Here is a 16,001-nt window from a genome sequence, read left to right on the forward strand (position 1 = left end):
GCCCTGGTTGCTGCTGCCCTGAATCTACTTGAAAATCCCACTTTCTTGGTACATGCAAGTTCTGTGCTTGACCGGCAAGCCTGCTTCAACAAGCCTGCCTTTTTCTGTAAGTTGTATCTACCAACTCAGTTGAACACATAAATTGGACCTTTTTAAAGCTATAGTCTCCTTATGAGTAGATGGCAGATTGTAGAACAGGGATGAGAAATCTCTAGTTCTCCAGATGTTCTTGGTCTGCATTCCCCATCATCCCTCACCATTGGCCATGCTAGCTGAGGCTAATGCAGACTGGAGTCCATCAACATCTATAGAATCACAGGTTCCCCATCCTTCACAGAGACAGATGACAGGAAGCTGTAATTGTGAAGGGTCCATCATAAAAGCTCTTAGAGAAACATGGTGGGATAAGCCCATTCTCTTCTTCCATCCTTTAGTAAGGTTAAGTATCTAGAAATGCACACAGATAGATACTGCTTCTTCCTGGTACAGCCCTAACAACTGGTTACTACTTGGTCTCAATGGACCAATGATGGGGAAGGAAGGACCATTCATCTCCAGACTTAAGTTGCCACTTGACTGCATGTTAAATTGCAGTAGCCCAGCAGCTCTCATCCCTGTTTGCCTACTGTGGAAGCTTGGAAAACACGGTTCATCATGACAAGCAGTCTGCAAGTAAAATAAAGCCTAAAAGAACCCCATATGGCCATTTTCATACCCTTTCCCCTCTTGCCATGATTATCTAGCACTCCACAGAAACATCTTCCCAGCCGTATCTGCGCTGCAGGCGCTGCGGGACTGAGCCTTCATAAAAGGTTTACAAGATGCTTCCCCTCTTGGGTGTTAGTGCAGGCCTCTGCCATTTCTGAGGAGTCCTCTGTTTGAACTCTTAAGCTGACAGATGTTTTTGTGGTACCTAAATGTTTTAAAATGTGTTGTCTGTATTGCCGGAAATAACATGTTTTGAAGTGAACAAAAGAGGATAACAGATTTCTCGGGGTATGGTTGCCAGATGAAAATACTAAAAAAGGAAGAAGCAACAGGCACTAACTGCTGCAGCATTAGCTCAATGGAGCTACAGTGTTCTGAAATGCAGGAGGCCCATTGTGTTTTCCTAGGGCTATGATGTTCTAAAATAACAAGCGTCTTTTCAAATGTGGTGCATTTGCAATTGCTTGTGAGAAATAAGTAGGGTTTTTGCATGGCAGCTCCATCTACATTTAGACTTAGATTTCTGCCTCAAAACCTAATGGCACAGCCGAGAGCCATTTTAATTGGTTTGCAACTTTACCTCTCTTTCTTTTTAATGTTCCTTTCACCATTGCACACAGGCCTAGTTTGTACATAATGCTAATCCAAACCATGACTTAGTGTGAGCTTGCAGCCTCCTGTAGAGGATGCTGGGAGCCAAGCCTTGGTTTGAACCCCAGACTCTGGTTTCTGTCAATCTGCAAACCATGAGCTGTAACCAAGGTTTGTTCTTTGGTTACAGCTCATGGTTTGCTTTGTGAGCACTGGGGAAAGACCTCGTGTGCTATTTTGCACATGGATGCTACCTTAGTAATCCTTGATCTAGATTTTAGATTTAGATTTTACAAGCTGCTCAGAACAAAACTTGGTTTTACTGTGGTTTGTAATGCTGTGTGAAACTGTTAGAGGTACATAAGCCATTTTAAGTTTTTTTAACTGTACTTTTAAAAATATACATTTCTTAAAATATATATTCATGCGACAGAAGGCAGTGGGAGGGAAGAACCCAATAATGCATCAAAGAGTAGGAGTTGAACTTTTCTCTGTACTACCTTTGAATATACATGCCTGTACATGTAGGCATATTTTGATATTTCCCAGACACCATCCATTTAAACACCTAGTCTGGAGTATGCAAACACACATGCTGTTGCCACTGGCCAAAACACAAATGATAGTGTACACTGTAGACACATCACACAAGACGGAAAATAGGAAGAGAACATGATACATTTTACTATTTTTTACTTATTCTTCCTGTAGACCATACTGCAGTTGGTTAGGATTTAATGCTTCAAAATAAGAAACACACAACGTAATGTATAATTGTAAGACAAAAAAATTAGTAGAGCTGGGTACAGGTACTAGATTTTTTTTTTTTACCTGCATCTCACCTTTTCTTCTAGGAGCTCAAGGTGGTCCTCATTTTATCTTCACCACAATTCTGTGATGTAGGTTAGACTGAAAGTCAGGGAGTGGTCCAAGAGCACCCAGGGAGCTTCATGGCTGAGTGGGGATTTCGAATCTGAGTTTTGCATGTCCTGGCTTAACACTTTTATCATGATGTACAAATCCTGTTTGAGCACATAGGGGTCTGGAATGCAGCAGGAATCTCTTACACTTACATGTACTGTGCAAATGGCTAAAGTTGTAATCTCAGGGTATGGAGGTGGGGAGCCAGGAGCACTGATTTGTATACAATGGTACCTTGGAAGCTGAACCGATTCGACTTCCAAAATCTTCGGAAATGAAGGCGTGGCTTCCAGTTGGCTGCAGGAAGCTCCTGCGGCCAATCGGAAGCCGTGCCAGATGTTTGGGTTCCAAAAGAACGTTTGCAAACCGGAACACTTACTTCCAGGTTTGCAGCGTTCAGGAGCCAAAACGTTTGACTTGCAAGTCATTTCTTAACCAAGGTACGACTGTGCTGTAACAAAGCAGCATGCATGAATAAAATAGTGATGCTAGAAGGATGCATTGCACACCATACATTTTAAGCACACATGCCTGACAAAGGATCCAGGGAACTGTAGCTTGCTAAGGGTGCTGCGAATTGTAGCTCTGTGAGGGGTAAACTGCAGTTTTCAGGATTCATGTGTGCTTTAAATGTGCTCTAAATGTATGACCACAGAATCATAGAATTGTAGAGTTGGAAGGGACCCCAAGGATGATTTAGTCCAACCCCCTGCAATGCAGGAATCTCAGCTAAAGCATCCATGACAGATGGCCGTCCAACATCTGCATAAGAATCTCTGAGTGGGGAGTTCACAAACTCCTGACTCTCTGCAGTGGAATGATCCTACTCCAAATCTGGGCATGCCAAAAGCAATCAGCCATGCAGTTTCTATACTTGAATGTCTTTGGGGAAGTTATGAAATAAGCTATAGGTTCTAGGACAATATTCTGATACCGAAAATTTCCCTTAACTGATATATTATGGAGAAGAAGTGGCAGGTTTTTTATTTTTGAAACTATTTTCATTGGGCTTTTGCATATAGACTTAAATGCTTTCCCTGAAAATAATGGTAGGCTAATTTTACTCATAGCATCACTAAGCTATTTACCTGCTTCCACAAAATAGATTTACTTACTCTCTTCGGCAGAGAATCTTTTAGTATGTTAAATGAGCTATCCTTTTTATTCAAAAATGACTACAATTTCCAGTTTGTAGGATTAATCACAAAGCTATTTGCATTCCTTGCCACAGTAATGAAAAGAGTAAATTCCAGAAAGGGAGTGGGGAATCATATTTTTAATATTGAGACTGTAAAGCAGATAACTTTTTCATGCAATACAAGCCGTGAGAGTTTATGGCCAGTTTCATTTTAGCAGGCAGTCCCCGAAGATCACCTTATCTGATTTCCTGCTGTTCCCATATTAACTGATATCTTATCTTATTAGAGTGCATGGCAGCAAAATGTAATGTCCTCTTGTTGAATAAATCCATTTCTGAAATATTATGAATGAAAGAGTCACAGCTGTCGCTAATGTTCCATGTCTGTGGATGAACATAACCTGCCAGAGTTGCCAGAGAAAGGGTTTGATTTAACTCCTAAATATTCCATCCTGCTACCTAAGAATATTCTAAATAAGTTATTTTGTGGGCTAAGCTGAATTATTCACATGTCCGTATTGCTCCTTTTATGCACAATCACAAAGACAAAAAAGAATAAGGACAGAGCCATTTAACAACTCCCGAAGCTATGTTGTCATTTGGGATGAAACTGTTCCTTAATCATCATTTTCTCTAATTATTGTTGCACATTGCTTCATTGTAAACAGTATCATCTAACAAGAACACAGTGACATCTATCCATATTTAGAAATCCTTACTATTTATCCAAGTTGATTTCATGTAAATGGAACATTGTTCTTATATATTGTTGTCACATGTCTTCTAATGCCTCTGCCCCTTGTTGTAACGCACATTATGTGAACATCTGAGAATAAAAATATACTTTCCAGGAATTATTGGTAAAAATGTGATGATGCTCAGCAAAGGCATGGTAGGTTCCTTTTCAGGGTTTACCATTTAGGCCAGTGATGTTCAAACTTTCAGATATGGAGCATTTTCTGAAGAACCCCTGTCAAAGAAGGAACCCCTGAAATCCCCAAGCAGGTTCATTTGGCCCTGTTAAGTTGTGGGTGAACATATCAGACAACACAACGATTCTTCCAAAGCAGCTCTTTATTTGTAAGCTGGAACAGAACTGAACTGAAGAGCTCAGTCAGCCTGCTTATATAGAGCTCCAAAACAACGTAAATGTAGCAACTTTCTAAAACTATCCAATCACTGAACATCACTTTCGATCCTTCATTTACATACAAACTATCCAATCACTGAAAGTCACTTTCGATCCTTCATTTGCATAACTATCTACAGTATACCTCTGCTGGCCCAGGGTGAGAACTTCAGTACATAATAGGCCCCACAAACAGAAACCCACACAAGGACTTCTGCTACCGCTACTCTCCCCCCGACTTGGCTTTGTGGGGGTCAGGAAGATACAATGCAGAAGAGTCTAGGGCAATTGCTTGAGCACTTGCTCAGTTAATGTGGGACATTGGACAACTGGCTAACAACACAGAAATCTACCGTTTGCCCAGTCACAGCAGACCATGTGTGCTTGATTAGGCCCACCAGACCTCTGAATTTGGCCCGTGAGGCCATTTTGGATCAACTATGCCCACCTGATATCCCAGTGGAGATCTGTTATCTCCACATTAAGGGATTAATTCAACATAGAGGAGATTGTTCCATCAGCACATGCACTGCACCCTGACAGGCAGAATGCTCTCCCCATCCTCCTGTTTTGTGTTGTGGGACTACACTACTCGGTACTATTGTGGAACCAAAGATGTCTACTCAGAAGTAAGCCCCATCAACTTCAGTGGGACTTATTCCAAATTAGTGTGCACTCTCCTCTGTGCCGCAAACCATACCACTGCTTATTTAACAACTCATTGCATTAGGTCACAACCTTAGGTCTACTTTCGATGTTTCTTTGGAACACTTTGAGGTCATTTCTTCAGTCGCATTCATTGCCTAAAGACTCTTAACATGTAAGCTGGGAAATTGTGACATTCAACTAAGGTGAAACTTTCTAATCTGTCAGGTACATTTGAAATTCCTGAATTTTCTATACTTCATATCCATCAGCTTACATCGACAACAGGACCGTTTCATGAGTGAAATTTTTAGAACATTTGTGAAGCCAAACATTTGATGTTAAATGAAATCCAGCCATCCTGACCTCAATTTCATCTGTCTATCTCCTTTTAAAGGTAAAAGCGAATTATGAACAAACAAGTGCTAATGCACTGCTATAGACCTCCCTTCAGCAGTGACTCTCAGACTTCCTTTACTTCAGGTGTGGAAAAGCTATTCTTTGCAGTAAGAAGTTAATTTGTTCAGTCTTGCTCTGTGTCCCTTTGATATAAGAATTCTATCCACCCAAGTCTGCAAATTATTGACTTCCTTTGATCCCCCAAGCTGAGATTTTCATCCATTCCCTAATAATTCATTTAACTTCAGTGGGAAACTACCGTTTCTAGCAGTAGCATTCAGGAGCAAGCAATAATCATGCAACCAGTGGGAAACGATAATCTGAAATGAAATGAACCCATTTCAGTGAAAGCCTGCTGAGGTGGGTTTGATTTTTTTTTGCTGCTCTTCAGAAACCCTCAGTCCAATATAATTTTGAGAGAAAACTCATACTGTTAAATTGTATTTTTGCTTCAGCTACAAAAGCACATCTAGCACATCTAAGAAACCATGTGAAAACGGCACTAGAAAATGGTAAAACTATGGTTTGTTTTAAATGCAGGTATGTGTCTGTCAATGGTACATTTGTTACATATAGTTTAGCAGTTCCTTTCAATGAACTTCTGGGGTGGGGAATTTTTTTCAACCTGAGGGTTACATTCCTTTCTGGGAAACCTTCTGGGGGCCATATACCAGTGGTAGGCATGGCTAGAGGCAAAAAAGTGGACAGAGCCATGTATATAAATTTTAGCTTGCAATATGAGGCTGGTTTCAATACATGCTCCCACACTGCTCTCTATCCTCCATCCAGGCAAGCAGGAGTTATCAAAGTTCAAGGGCTCATTCCAGCCAGGCAAAAACACTTGAGGGTTATGAAGCAAGGCTGGGGAGAGGCCTGGCCTGGAGAGAGGCCCAAGAGCCAGACAGAGAGGCCTTGTCAGGTGTGCGCGCAGGAGCCAGGCCCTGTGACCAATAGGACTCTGCAGAACTGAGGCCTTCCTAAGTTTGTTCTGAAGAGGCAAGGTGCGGCCCACAGGTGAGGCCGCTTGGTAACTCACAGCACCTGGTGGCAAGAGCCGGGAAGGGGTATAAGGTCAGCATTTTCCCCTTCGGCTCTTTGCCACAGCAACACGTTCCCTGCCTTTCTGCGTTTGACTCCTTGACTCCTTGCTTCTTAATCCTTGGACCCTTGACTTTGTAATTCCTTGCTTCCTGACCCTTGGACCTTTGGCTTCTTGACTCCCAGCTCTCTGACCCTTGGACTCTTGGCTTTCTGACTCCTGGCTTCTGGACTCCCGTTCCTGATCCCATCCCGCCATCTTGCCCCAGGTCCAGATGTCCCCAGTCGGGACTTCGATTGCCCGTGAAGCAGACTGTGACAGGCCTCCCGGAGCCTGAGGTTCTCCACCCCTCTTCTAGAGGTTATAACATAGTTTTGAGTCGTGGGGGCTGAAGGCCTCATCCTGCAGTAGGAAATGAGCCATTTGCCCTCTCCAGCCCTTCCTGCTTTATCATCATGGTAGCTTCTTAAATCTAGGCTGCTGGACCCTCTCAGACAGGTGCTAGGGGGCTAGAGCATCTCAGCAATACCATTCCCAGGCTTGGCGTATAGGGGTGGAGCATGTGAGAACAGGAGCCCCTTGTCTTCCTCTTCTTACTGGCTTGGAAACCAAGACACTGCTTCTGATTGGCTGCAGGAAGGTCCTGCAGTCAATTGGAAGCTGTGTCAGATGTTCGTTTTCCAAAGAACATTCACAAACTGGAACACTCACTTCTGGATTTGCAGTGTTCAGGTGCCAAAACGTTCGAGTCACAAGGCATTCGGGATCCAAGGTACTTTCTTCTCTGAGCCTGGTATTTTGACCAGTGCTGGTATTTTGAGTTCATGCCAAGGCCCACTGTTGGCCTTGTTGTAGCAATTGTACTAGTTGTGAGAACTTAGGGTCTAGGAACTGTTCAGATAGTTGCTTTTAAAAAAGCAGCAGCAACCCAAGTTGGCTAAATCTCATGAATGTTCTGAGATGTGTTTTACAAATATGGGTTTCCCCCAGCATCCATCTCTTTGGAAGCTGGCACATAGCATCTTCACATGCCACAGAAGATTGTAAGTGTGTTCACTCCTGCTTCCTAAAAAAGTTGCCAGCCAGGGAAGCAGACAGAAGGGAGAAGATCTGTCACATCCAAAAACTTCCATAGAAACCTTTCTGCAGCCTCTCTGAGCAGCAGAGGAGCTTTCATTGCTGCAGTGTTAAACTCCCGTCCCAGGGAAGAAAGTGTCTCTGGTTCTGTCTTTTGCAGGATCCTTTCCCTTGCCAAAAAAATAAATAAAAATCCCCTCCAGATGTCTTGTACCTCCCTCAGAGAGGGATCTGCCTTGCATCTGGGAATCACTGTGTTAATCTCGTAATGCAATAATCATGAGCTGCAAAGAGAAGAGCAAATTCCACATATGAGAACTGGCAAGTAACACAATATAGCCAAGATTTATGACGATAAAGACACAGTGTAATCTTATGCTTAGACTTTCTGCAGCATCTTAATCACCTAGTTAATTCTGGTTATACCCTTTAGATAAATATCATTAACCCAGTTTACAGATGGAGAAACTGGGGCAGACATATTGTATAATTTGTCCAAGGCTGATTCAGCAAGTGTGTTAATATTCAGTACACTCTGACACTTAGATAAATTACGTGTGCACATAAACACACTTCTCGTTTTTCATTACTCATGGTTCTTAATGGGACTACTTTGCATTATATGCTATATGGACTCTTGTCTTATGATAAATCTGGGCCAATTCATCCATAATATATCCCACTGCCACCACATGTAGCGATGTGTATGTGGGAATGCAGGTGGAAAACATTAATGATTTTTATCTGTTCTTCTGCTTGTGGAGATTTCTTTTCACATGGATGGATGTTTGCGTGTTTTGTGTGTGACTAGACTGGAAGCAAGCTGGCTTAGGTGCTGTGGAGTAGACCACATGGTGCACACTTCTAGCTGCTTTCCCATCTCTAGCCCTACATAATATTCAGCAGGTGCACATTACATTCGCACAACTCCACAATACGCAGCAGCACTCCAAATCAGATATCCCATTAGCTAGTAGAAGAGATACATTTTTTCCCTCAGAATATATTGTGGATTTTAAACTCTGGAGGAAAGCAATCATCTCAAAGCTGAAGCACTTTCTTGGGAAAAGTCATATGCATCTCACACAGCAAATGACTACCACCTGTGCACTTGTTCCTCTGCAAAGTGATCCTCTGAAAAAAGCCCTTAAAGATCATTAACAGTGTTTTAATGGAAACTAAAATGTCAGAAACAAAGCGTAAGTACCTATCCATAGAAGATTCACAAAGGGAAAATATGATTCCACACCCCCTTTTCATATTTTTCATTGATGGGAAAATGTCATTCAGACCTAGTGAAATGTAACCTAGTACTGTAATACTTCTCTGTCAGAGCATCAAAAACATGTGCCTCCATAATGTCTTCTTGTAAACTTGAATTCTGTCAGCTTTTAGGCCCACTCTTACCTATTGGATAGTGTGAGGTGGTGACAGATTTTGGGATAGTGTCATAGGTGAGCAAATTGTCGACAATTTTTGACAAACATTTGTCAAACCAATACATGAATCGTTTTAATACATTGTGGTTTTGCCACCGTTTGGATTTTATTTTATTTTATTGCCTCAGGCACCAAGATGTCTGAGGCCATCACTGTCCGTTTTTATAATTGCAGCCTTTATCCTTTGAGATTCTAGCTGGTATTGGGTGGGTTTCCTCTATAATGGGGGCTGTTTCGTGGAAATGGGCACACAAAGCCTCATCAGATTGTCCAGTTCTGGCATTTAGGTCACCTGCCACCACTACAGAGGCATCAGGAAATTGATTTAGTAGTTTGTCAAGATACTGTTCTAATTGAGCCCAAGTATTTCTTATCAGTCTTTTCTCTCTTTGTGGAGGTAGGTATACATTAATCAACAGCCAGCTGTGGGTTCTCCACTGTACTTGCACAGCTGTGGCCAGATGGTCTAGTGGGTCTAGTTTTTTAAATGTGGCCCTTAGCCTTGTTGAGATTAAAGTAACTAACCCACCTTTAACTCGCCCCCCTCTAGTACTTAAAAGACCTGGGAGGGAGAACGCAGAAAAACCATTTAACTCCACTTCACTTGTGCTCCAGGTCTCCTGGAGGAAAGCAATGTCATGTCTCTGGATATATTTAGCAAAGGATTGGTCAGAACGCCTCTTTTGCCAGCCTGCAATATTCCAAGTTAGCAAGGCGAGGTTACACATTGTCTTGCCAAAAATTGGTCTTAGTCAATTTGCCTTTGAAAGATTTTTTGGGCCTATCTTTTTATCTGTTAGTTGGATTTCATTCATTTTGGCAATGTCCATAGATGTATTATCGCCCAGGTACTCAATGGAATCAGTTGAAGGGTGCAGCGTGCTAACGTTAGTGATCAGTACTCCTTTTTTTGGCGAGTCCACCTTGAGGTGTTCCATTTGACTGGTGCCAAGTTCATCCTCATCCAGGTATCTCATGCTGGTCCAAGAGCGCGTTGTGGTTGCCATAGGGGTGGTTTCCTTCTTAGATGGTAGGTTGTTGCTGTCCCTTACGCACTGTGTTAGATCTGTTGTTGTCAGGTTTATCTCTGCAGCTGCAGAGGTAATATAAGGGTAGTCTTTCGTGGTTGCCATAGGGATGGTTTCCTTCTTAGGTGGTAGATTGTTGCTGTCCCTTACGCACTGTGTTGGATCTGTTGTTAACAGGTTTATCTCCGCAATTGTAGAGGTATTATAAAAGTGATCTTTCGTGAGGTCTGTCTTAGCTTTTTCAGAGAGGTTCTCTTTCTTCAATTGGTCCGTTGCCGGTTCTTTCTCTCTTACTTTTTCCTGAGCATTCATCTCTGTTAACTTATTTCTAAGGGTCTCCAATCTTCTCAAAATCTCAGATTGGGCAAAGAAAGGCAACAATCCAAACTGATTTATTAATGCCTTTTCTTCTGGATAGAAGTTATCCATCCCCTCATTAGGCAATCTCATCTCCTGTCTTAGTTTCAAGGGCCCTTGCTCAGTGTGTTCCAGTTTGTCTTTTGAGTGTCCTCTCTCCTCCTTTGGTTTACAAATAAATCTTATCTCAGCAGTCGTAAACTCATCAGGGAACAATTTCAAACATGTGCTGTTTTCGAAAAATCTTGTTACCGTTATCCTTTTCTTTGACAGCAGGTATCTTGATCTATATATATATTTAGCCAAGTTTTGATCTTTGAAGGAGGTAATCACTCGCAGAGAATATCCATTGTAGAATATGAAATCTACTGAGGTAATGTCATTTAATTTTATTTTCCCTGGCAGCATATCATCTAAAATATTCACAAAATGCACCAAGCGTTCTTCCTGTGTAAGGAAGCCCTTTGGCTTCGGGTAGTTAAGAAAAGCTAACTTCCTATCTGCCAACATCAGTTTCCATCCTTTATCCTGGGGCAGGTCTTGCCCTGCTACTGGCTCATCTTGAAATCTGCCATAATCAATAGTGTGGGGTGAGTCTTCTTTAATATTTATGGATCCTTGGGGTTTCAGCATAGAGCACCCGGGTAGTGATTCCGTTTCCTCACTTGTTTTATTAGGCAGCAATGATGTTTCTTTCAGAGACTTCAGCTGGATCTTTTTTCCTGGATCCACATTGTTGTTCTCTCTGCTGCCATGTGTAGCAGGTTTGTTAGAGTTTGTTTTTGATTTTGTTGGAATCAGCTTATATAGTCTTTTCCAGCATACTTTGCATGCACGTCGGTTTGTAACAGATTTCCTTGCAGTTTTTATGTTCTTACTTTTCTTTTTAGTTTCAGCTTTCTTCTTATGGGATCTCTTACTAATGCCTCGCTTCTTTTGATTTACTTCAATAGGAAATTCAGTTTTAGGGGCAGATACATGCAGTCCTATGTCCTTTCCTTGGTGTAAATGATTTTCCGCTGCTGATCCTTGTGTGCACTTGCTGGTTGCTGGTTGCTTTGTATATTCTGGCCCTTGAGGGGTGGTTTGTGGATCAACACCATAGGGTTCTGAGCCTTTAGCTTGGAAGGGATAATTTTCCACTAATGTCAGGAGCAGCCCGTTTGTTATTGTTAAGTATTTTTTCATAGCTGCCAGATCCAGATTTATAGAGAGCAGCCAGTCCTGAGGATAGCAGTCATTGTTTTCCGTCTGGGAGCCCATAGATGAAGTCTGGGGTTTCTGGGAGTTTCGGGTTTCTTCCTGTAGCTCTGAAGATAATATCTCAGCCAAGACTATTTCATGGGCCAGGCTCATTGTATTTCTATTTTGGTTGTTATTCTCTCTGTTATTCTCTGTGTCCTGTATTCCTCTAGAGAAGGTTGAGTGATCTTGAGCAGCAGAGGGAAAAGGAAGAGCCTCATCCTGCTTCAACTCAGCCATCTCAGCCATCTTTTGCTCATTTCCATTTCCATTTTCGTTGTCCCTTGTGTGTAAGAAGTATTGCGTGATTTTACTCTGTTTCTCATAACACTCCTGGAACAGTGGGCTTGTCACTATCCCCAGGTCCCTACATTGCTTTCTGGTAAGTACCATTTGTAAATCTTTGTCCACCCAGCTATGGGCTAAGGTCCAAAATGAGGCAAGATTTGGGGTAGCTGTTTGTAATTTGTAATTTGATAGCTTATAGTTCAGAGCGTAACACGGAGTTGGCAATAAATCAGCTGTCAACCGTTTTCCTTGTTGTCGGTCAGACTTGAGGGGTGCGGCGTCGCGGGGAGCAAAACCCTCCGGACATCAAGATAACAAGGTAACAAGGTAGCAAAGGAGCTCTTTTTCTTTAGAAGCAGCAAGCTAAAAGGACTATTAAACTACTTAAAAAACTCTGGAGGAGTTAAAAAATATTATAAAGGGAGTTTCAAAGGTTGGCCCGGTGTCGAGCCTGTTTAAAAAGCAGATTTAGAACTTGCCTCAGATAACCTCCAGAACTCTGCAGCTAGTTCGGCGGCCATCTTCCGGTCTAACAGGCCTTTGTCATCACTGTCCGTTTGCAAATGACAGGAAAGCCTTTTTGTTGAGATAATCAATGCTGCCCTCTCCGCCTTCAGAGCCTCAAAGCATTTGCTTGTGTGATACACTCAAAGAACTGAGGAGAATTTTCAATCAGCCTGTGAACTTTAGAGGGCCCAGCCAAGGATCAAATGTCTGTGAAGGTGACACCAATCCTTCACATGGACAGCAGTATGTTATCACAGGGACTGAACACCATGCATAATGTAGTAAATGGTCTACAGAGGGTTCTCTGAAAGAGATAAAACTAACAGGTTGGGGGGGGCTGCTCTTTATGAGAAATGAGACTCGCAACAACAAAGCTGTTGACGCAGAAGCAAGGAGAACTGACACTCGCAGCTTTTGACTTTCACACAACTGTTCTGCCAACTTTCTGTACATTAAGTGGCCCCCTCAGCCCATAAATTAGTTGGCATAATGCTTTCATCACCAGAAAGGCTCACAGTAAAGTCACCATCAATCATGAAAGGGGCAGTGTTGGGGGTTCAAGCTGCTCATGTGTACTTGAGGAGCTCTAGCAGCAGTGCTTTTTTTCTTTAAAAAAAATGTTTAGGGATACTCTGATTTTGACACAAGAAAACCACCATTTTATAGTTCAAATCAGGAAAAACAAATACAGTAAAAGTGCAAAGATTCACAAAATGTTTAGGGATATGTGTACCCCTGCGCTCTCCAGAAAAAAACCACTGCCTAGCAGGATTAAATGGCAAAGGAGATCAAAGCATAAGAGATCCTAATCAAGGATCAAACGCCATGCTCTTTAGTTTATAAACCATCCCCGACTCTGCGTTCATCATCTGAGGTCCTTTTCATGTGCCTCTTCCAAGTAAGTCTGGAGGGTGGCAACACAAGAATGGGATTTTTATGTAGTGGTTACCCATGTGTGGAATGCTCTGCCCAAGGAGGTTCACCTGCTGCCTTCATTATATTTTTTAGGCACCATACAAAACCATTCATTTTCAACCAGGCCTTGGGCTGATTAATATTCTACAGCCTTTTAAATGTGTCTGTGGGAAGCGGGGATTATTGTTTTGCTGTTTTGTTTTACTTATTTACTCATTTTTATCCTGCATTTTATAAAATAAAATAAAATAAAATACTGGACTTAGAAGTGATTTTACTGCTACAGTGGTAGCTTGGTTTTCAAGCGTCTCGGAAGTTGAATGTTTTGGTTTTCAAATGCTGAAAACCCAGAAGTAAATGCTTCCATTTTTGAACACGCCTTGGAAGTCAAATGGCTTCCACTGAGTTTCCCCCCCAATTTTCTCTTGAATTTGCTGACCACCCTTTGCGCCTCGGTTTTTGAACATTTCAGAAGTCGAATGGTCTTCCAGAATGGATTACATTTGAAAACCAAGGTACCACTGTATTTGCCTTTGGAGCAACATTTCCCCAACTTTGTTTTTTGAGTATGACTCCCATCACCCCTGGCTAGCAGGACCAGTGGTCAGGGATTATGAGAACAGTGGTCCAAAAACAGCTGGAGACCCAAGTTTGGGAAACCCTGCTTTAGAGGAATGTCAGATGATTGGCAGGTGCTCACTTCTCAAAATATTTTGTGCAACGTTTCCCAAGTGCTTGGCAATGAGCTGATTGTCTGGTGCAAGGGGATTTGCCAACCCTGTGCTTGGTAAAGCACTGAGCACAGGGCTGGAAAAACTGCTTTCTGTAAGGAACAGCTGTGTGGCCAAGTTACCTAGCCACATTTCTGCTTGCCTCATATCCGATGTCACATAAGATGTCAGGTGTGGGGCAAGTACCTGCAGACTCTCCAAGTGTCCCTATTTTCCAGGGACATCCCTGATTTGGAGAAGCCATCCCGGTTTCTGATTTGATCCCGGAATGTCTCACTTTTCCTTAGGGAAATTTTCATTGGAGAAATGTTGGAGGGTTTGGAGTTATCCAACCCCGGAGCTGTCTAAAAGCAATCCTATATAGGGAAGTTTTTTAATGTTTGATATTTTATTATGTTTTTGTATATGCTGGAAGCCGTCCAGAGTGGCTGGGGCAACCCAGTAAGATGTATGGGGTATAAATAGTAAAAATTATCATTATGGAATGGGACATCTCAATTTTCATGGGGAAAATGTTGAAGGGTATGAAGGTGTGATCCAGGGAAAACAGCCTCCTGAACCAACTTGCTAGGCCAAATGTGGCTTGCGGGCTCAAGGCTGAAAGTTACCTGTGCAAAGGGCATTGATAGACTCGTAGCAGGCAGGTGGTTGCTGCTGCTGCTCTCCCATAGTCCCACCTATTTTGCATGCTATTTTACTCAGAACAAAGGAAAACAAAATACTGAATGTGAAACGACTTCAGATTCCAGGAGTGCTGGAGAGAGGGAAGCTGAGGAAGGAGGAGGGAGAGAATGGATTGCCTTGAGGTGAGATGTCATGCGGAATTTTTAACAGCAGTCACCCAATGAGTATTGATAGAACAAACTTGCTGCTCTGTGAGAAGCATATGAATGCTGATGACTACTGAAGCTTTCATTAAGAGCAGCTTAACTCCAGATATAGTGTTATACCCACAAACAAAACAAGTAAATAGGCTCTTTTTTAGAAAGCAAAGGGGGTGGGGGTGGTATGACCTTAGCAGGAAGATCATCGAACTCAGGAATTTGAAGTTATTGCCTGGAGACTTCCCATGATACCACCACCATCTGAAGCATATAATTCTTTAAATACAGTACATAACAGATGTTCACCAGGTCACAAACGACAGAAATGAGAGAGTAGTTTGGTTCTATGCACTCTGAATCCCTCTTAGTTCTATAGAACATGTGTCCCAGGAAGAACCGCAGCTCAGTGAAATGTGTTTTCATAGACAAAAGGTTCTACCTTCTGTGCCCAACATCTCTAGGCAGGGTTAGGAGAGTTCTGTCTGAAGCCCTGGGAGATTGCTGCCAGCCAGGAAATCCTGAGCTAGATGCACCAATGGTTTGACTCTGTATGGGTCAGTTTCCTATGCTCAAAGGGAAGGGTGGCTAGGATGCGGCTCTACAGTTACATCCTAAGTATCTTTATTGAGAATTTAGTCCCTCTGACTTCAATGAGACTTCTTATCTAGTAAGTATGCTTTGTAGTGTAATAAAAGTTGCCTTTTTTGTTTTTGTTTTGTCAAAATGTAGGATCTCTTTCCATAAAGTGCTTGGAAAAGAGTAAATTACAATCACAGAGTATGTTTTAGATGGTTTTTTTAAGGTGTTTTAACAGTTTTTAAACATTTTAAATATATTTCATAACCGTTTTTGACTGCTTTAAATATGGTTCCCCCCCATAGTTGTGTTTTCTGCCCTGGGATCCTTTGGGAGGAAGGGTAGGAGAGAAACTTAATAAATAAAAATAAATAAATATGAATCTGTCAGAATCATTTCCAAATCTAGAGAGTCCTCCTTCTGCAGTACGCTGTACTAGGTGTCTAA

Source organism: Podarcis vaucheri (genome assembly GCF_965113315.1).
Source record: "Podarcis vaucheri genome assembly, chromosome: 1".
NCBI classification, from domain to species: domain Eukaryota; kingdom Metazoa; phylum Chordata; class Lepidosauria; order Squamata; family Lacertidae; genus Podarcis; species Podarcis vaucheri.